Here is a 6,585-nt window from a genome sequence, read left to right as displayed (position 1 = left end):
ATGGCTTCTGAAGAGTGGTGTGAAGCTGTGAACCTGTGTGGGTCACTGGACTCGGGAAGGAAGCAGATATTGCAGCCCCTCCTTTCCTCAGCTGCACTCTGTATTGAGGGTCAGGACTGTGGGCACATTTCCAAGAGTCCTGGTGGTGGCAGGGGCAGGGAGGGTAGAGCAGGGAGCCAGCCTGCCATGCCAGCCGTCGGCACTGTCTCAGGCGCTTCCTCCTGAGACGATCCAGAAGGAAATACCCTGATGCCATCAATCCTGCTTCCCTCTGTGCCAACTCCTTTCCCAGTCCCAGTGCACCGGAAGTTAAGAGCCACCATCATCATAAGGAACATCCCTTCCCTGAGAGGTCATGGTCGATGTCACACAGCTATCAAGAGGCTGCAAGAGAAAGAAATCCAGCCTCTTCCCTTGCAGATCATCTTCCCTTGCAGATCACCACGGCCTCTTTTGTTCTGGCCTTGTGTGCAGAGCTTCACGTGATGCTTGTGACTGACTGCCAGGCGGGCCCTGCCTCCCGGGCTGCAGGATGGACACTGGGTTCCAAGGCTGGGCCTCGGCTGGCGCTTTCACACCAAAGTTGCATCCAGCCACTGTCTGCACTGTCACCCTCCAGGGCCTACTCCTCAGTCCCAACATCACTCACAGCTACCCACTGTCCCCAAAAGGTTTTGGGGCCCAAGTATAAATGCAAATTAGAGTATTTTTAATGTCATGAGAATGATAATGAAAACTTGAGGACAAGAGTCACATTTAATCTGCAAATTGAGAAAAATCCCTGAAAGTTACTATAAAAGAATAATGATGATACAAACACATGTACTTAAGTGGGGTGGCGTTTAGGGGTGGCATCACAGAGAGCTGTGGGTGTTTTGAGCCACTCTTACCTGACAGATGTTAGTAAGCTAATATAAGGAAGACCTGGAGAGAAGACTCACGATGCACCTACCAAGACAGCGATGACAGAGAGCCCAAGCAGAGGAGATACCTGCTAAGTGGAGGAGAGGCGGCACACCACAAGAATGGCTCCATTGGAAATGCCTGACTACAGAGCCAGCCATTTTACCCAGAAGCCAGCACAGACCAGAACCTGGCTGTCAAACAGGGGAGGTCCTTACCCCTCCAGAGACCAGAGGAAGGTGGCATGGACAAACCTAACTGGGTCACTGGAGAGGATGCTGTGCACTGGCTTGTTCAACCTCCATTCCAAGCTTCTCCAGGGTATCATCCTATACTGCATTAACTAGAAAACAACTAAGTTTTCCATCCTCCTCTGCAGGTAGGGATTTAGATGGGCGTAGGTTCTGCCAACTGGATGTACTGGCAGCAAGACCTCAATTGAGAGCCCAGGTAGGCAGGGCATGAGGTTTTTACTTGGCTGGCCCAGATCATGCAGAGGTAGTGGGCTCTGCAGTGGACAGGTGGGACCACAGCCTTCCTCAGTCATATCTCACAATAATTCTTTGAGCTGGAATTGTTTCTGGGAGCTCTTGACTAGAAGTTGCCTGTCCAGTCCTTCACAGTGTTTGTAGGCCACTTAAAGCCTGATTAGTAATCCTTCCTGTTTCAACAAACTAGTGATTTCTGTCATGTGAATCAGCACAGACAGTAGTGGACCTAGCATACGTGACACCCAAAGTGGATCATTTTTTTAACACCCTCTTCTAGGTGACAAAATTATTTTCAATGATAATCATGTCATAATCTGTAATTGTTATTATTCTCATTATTTACTTTTAAAACAATCTTTTTAAAAGAATGCATTTTAATTTTAAAGATACAATTCAAATTCAGTCAGACATTTCATGTATGAACTAAAATGTGCACTTACTAAATTTTAAACACTAAAACGTCAAGTGGTCATGTAAGAAAATTGAGTTAACTCAGGTTTTGTTTCTTGGCTTTGCATTCATTGTGGTATCATCGTTTATCTGTTGTTTAAATGCAGGAGTACCTACCTCCATGGGGGCTGGAGACACAAACTGTGCCTGAAGCCAGCTCGAACCATCCAGAACTGTTCTTGCTGGAAGTTCTCCTAATTAACTTTCATGTGGGCTATAATATTTATTAAAGGATAAGTAATAAAATATGCTAATTTGAAGCATATATATATATATATATGTATGCATACATGAATGTATATAATTGAAATTCAACAGTCACCACAGCAATTGTTTAGAATGTGGACCAACAAAAGATTTGGGGGAAAAAAGTATTTTATCACTGACACTGTTTAGAATTGCCGGCATGGGGATAATAAAAAGCAGACTGACTTACAGTTGACTTTATTATTGGTTTTAAATTCTCAGCAGACACTGCAGCCCTGAACTATGTGCACCGGCCAGGAGGACCACTCCCGCTGCCCACACTGAGCTCAAGGTGAGCAGAGGCTGAGGCTGGAAGAGACTGATCCCAAGCTTGAGGGTTCCAGGAGAGGCAGGGGGCATGAGGGCAAGTGTTGAAGGGTGAGTCTTAGCCCCTTGCAGAGACCCTCATGACGCCCTGAGTTCTCAAAAGTCACTGAAGCATAAAGATCCCCTCCCAGATTGCCTTTGGTGAAGAGAAGTCGAGAGCCCCAAGCTCTGCTGAAACCCTGGTGCCGGGTTCTCAGTAGTGAAGTGTCACCCACCCGTGCGTGCAAGGGAAGTGTGTGTTTCAACACAATTGAAAATCCCTTCATGTCATGAGCCCCTGAGGGCTAACACAAACAGTAGAATCCAGAGACGTTAACTCTACCAACGCTAAAATTCCACTTCTATCTAAACCCTGAAACTCCTTGATTTGCTATTCATGTGAGCTTCACACCGATGTGTTTGGGGGCTCAGGAAGAGCAAAGGCAGGACCAGGGCACTGTTCTCAATGAAAGCACCTTCTCTCTCTTCCCCTCCAAGCGGTACCCACCCTAAAAGACATCAAAAGTGCTCTGAAGGCAGAGACCCAGTTTCTGTCCAGTGACCCTCACAGTCCCCAGTGGTACAAATCTGATGAAAGCTTAATTTCCCAGTTCCAGGGACAGTCAAGCTTGTCTTTCCTCCTCTAGATGAGGGACTTTGAACATAAAAGTACAGACTCACAGAGGAAAAATGAAAACACAAGCTGATTTTAATGCTGGCTCCTGAGAACCATGGGAATCAAAGGGAGACCATCTCCCCAAGCAAAGAGGATAGCAGTTACTCACCACCCCAGGAGGGCACTGTGCACCAACAGAACAGATGCAGGTGGGCGTTGCCTTGTACTCAAGGACCCTCAGAAGGTTGTGACCTTTCTCTTTCAGGCAGCAGAGGGCCAGATGTCCACCTGCAGGTCCTGAAGATGCAGCCAGAGCAGTAGGGACTGCATGCCAGCCTTCTTGCCTGGCACTGCCCAGGACAGTGCCACTATACCTCCTTCCTTAGGACCAGTGGGTATTGTCCTACCAAGGCAGGAGAGACAGGGTCCAGCCACATGGCTCGTGCCCAGGTGTTTGGAAGGAGGGCTGCCCTGGCTCATGCATTTCAAACACAGCATTGCACCTAAGCTCAGATTCCTGTATTACTGTCAAGAGGTGTCAGCCAGCCTTATATCTAAGGACTACAGACCTTAATTACTCCAGGGAACAGTCTGGTGGCCAAACAAAGAAAGGCTTGTTACAAAGTCCCCTTTGTTGAAAGGGCCTTTGCCTGGATTGCTCCAGGCACCCCTTATACCGGCCCAGTTGGTGGCTGGGAAGCAGAACAAGTCAAGTCATCCTCTAACCCACAGGGGTTGCAGAAGACCTGTAGTAACGTCTGGCTGGCTTAGGTTTCCTGGCTGTGTGATCCGGGATAAATCACAGATCCCTTCCAAGCCCCAGTTTCCTTACCTATAAAATAGAGCTAATCCATGTGAATTCCACCTACATTTCTTGAATGCTGAGTACACCAGGGCTGGTGGTGGTACCTAACACCTTGGGTCGTATGCCAGCCCTGCTGAGCAGTGTTTGTCTCCTCCACTGGCAGACAAAATTGAATGGTGCTGTTAACTATGCCCCTACCTCTCCATCCCCTTCCATATCATAAACACATATAATAAGTTAAAGAATGTGCTTGTAGTGAATACTTTTCCTTTTTCCTATCCAGGATCCACCACTCTCCTTGTCTGCAAGGGTGGGGCAGAAACCTACCTCCCCCTAGGACAGCAGAGGAAGGATAGCTATTTCCTCCCCTTCCTCCCTAGAAACAGAGAGACAGGCAGAGATCCACACAGCTGGCCAAATCTTAGCCAGCCCTGAACCTGGAATCTCAAAGGAGTGTGTGAGACAACGGTTCAAGGAGCTTGAAGATTCCTCCTGATGTTGGTAGAGCTGGGGGAGGCACTGAGGCCTTGTCCAGGAGAAAGGGATGCCACAAGGTTCATGAACACTGTTCCCGGAGGTGGACCTGGCCTCTACTTTTGCTGCCCCAGTCCCACATTCCTGCTGCTTTTCTGAGCTTGGTTCTCCAGCTTTCTGCCAATTCTGTAAACTACTGGATGGATAACCTTCCAATACATTCCTTTTCTCTTTAAGTTAACCAGATTTGGGCTATGTTGTTTGTAACAAGGAGTCCTACCTGATACTGTGAAAGATATAGCCAAGGAGGCAAGTAACCAAAATACAGGCAAAAAAAAATTTTTCAATCCACCTACACGAATATATTTATCACAGCATTATTTAAACCTGGGAAGATGGGAAAGAGAGCTCATACCTGGCAGTAGTGAAACGGTTAAATAAACTCTGATCCATTCACTTGGAAAAGTAAGTAGTCTTCAGAATAGTGAGTATGAAGATGACACAGTGACAAGGGAAGTGCTCATGAGATAGACTGACAAGTGAAAGCTGCCTAAGAAATTGTATGTGCAAGATACTTGACCCTCTTCCCCAAGAATACAAGCTTCCCCAGGGGCTAGGATTTTTATCAGTCCTGTTGAGGGACTTATCTCCAGGTGCCTGTAATAGTAGACACTCAACTAATACTTATGGAATGAATGAATGAATGAACGGCTAAACAAACTATCTGCACAGGGGAGGGGTGGGGAAAAATATTTTTATGTGATATTAGTGACTATTGTAGGTTAGTCAGATTTTTTTAAAAGCTGTTTTCTTTTCCCTAATTTCAGCATTTCTTTCATGTGGTTTTATTATTTTCCTGGGAAGAAATTTTTTTTCTTAGTCCAAACCAGTGGTAGGTGACCCAACTTCCTCTAATATTTAAGTCCCCTCTCGAGAGGCTTAAGTTGCCACCAAGCAGGGTGATAAGGGCAAAGGCACATGTGCTTCCCTTGCCAAATGGAACTGCTGGGCTGAAGCAATCTATCCATCTACCAGGAGCTGACCCTGGAGCCGGAGAATGAATACCACCTTCCTGCAGCAGCAGCGAGCGCTCTGGACCTCACGGCCCAAGCCCAGCCCTGGAGCATGAGTCTGCTGGGCCAGGTGCCCAGGTCCAGTCCAGGCCACTGCCCTCCTCCATTCCCCTCTGGATGCAATCGCTCTGCCTTCTCGCCGGGCTTTGTCCCCGCACACCTCAGCATCTACACAAGGGCAGATTCAACAGCCAGAGGGAGTTCAAAGGGGTCAACCACCCCATTCGATTGGCGTTCAGCTGAGGCCGCCTCCAGCTTAGCAAGTGGGCTCCCATCCCGCCTTGGACTGACTAAGCAGGGAGGTGGAGGAGTCAGCACTCTGCGGAGGTTGGGAGGTCGGCTTCAGGCAGCCCTGAACTCACAGCAGAAGGAAAGAGGATACTGATCAGTCAGGTGGGCTGTGAGGAAAGAGCACTGCACAGAGCTGGCTGTGGACACCTGCTGAGACCACCATCTTAGGACCACCACTGGCTTGCATTCACTGTGACAGTTGTATTCCCTCTTTCCCTCTCTCTGTGTCTTTCTGTCTCTGTCACACACGCACACACATTTTTTTTCATAATAAAATAAATAAAGTCATGCAAAGAAAAATGCTGGACATAAAGAATAGGAAGCCACACATGAAAGTACACACCCTGCACAGGCTCACATTCATCTCCTTCATGCCGTCTTCCGAAATCCTTTCCCCTCTTATATCAAGACGTTACATCCTGGTTTAATCCAACCAGCATGAGCCCCAGGCTCCGTGGCATACTCTGAAGGAATTTTCTCCCTTGTGAAAGTGGCTGCAGTGTTTCACAAGTTGTCCACAGGGCAGTACCAGCTGGGTGGCAGCCCTACTCAAAGCTCTGAATCCCATTCTGCAGGGTCTCTCTCCTGAGGCACCAGAAGCAGCTGGACAGTGCCCTCTCCTCAGAGTTCTGGGTCCCAGCTCTCTGTGATCCCTCCCCCAAGCTGCTGAGGTACGAAGCCAGTGAGGCAGCACTCTTCCACCTGAGGCATGTGTTCCAGCTCCAGTACAGGACCCCTCCTCCAAGCTTCTAGTGCTAATAAGCCCAGCCTCTTGTCTCTGTTTTCCCAGTCCTTGGGCTGGTAGCTGCTTCCTGCAGTTATCTCTGAGATACCTCAGGTTTCCTTTTTGCCCTTTCAGCCTGCTAATACCAGCTTAATTCCCTTTATTAAATTCTCTCTGTTAAAACAACTATGGTGATCAACTTCTTA

Source organism: Lagenorhynchus albirostris, chromosome 3 (assembly GCF_949774975.1).
Source record: "Lagenorhynchus albirostris chromosome 3, mLagAlb1.1, whole genome shotgun sequence".
In the NCBI taxonomy this organism is placed as follows: Eukaryota; Metazoa; Chordata; class Mammalia; order Artiodactyla; family Delphinidae; genus Lagenorhynchus; species Lagenorhynchus albirostris.
Note: the sequence above shows the minus strand (reverse complement) of the source record.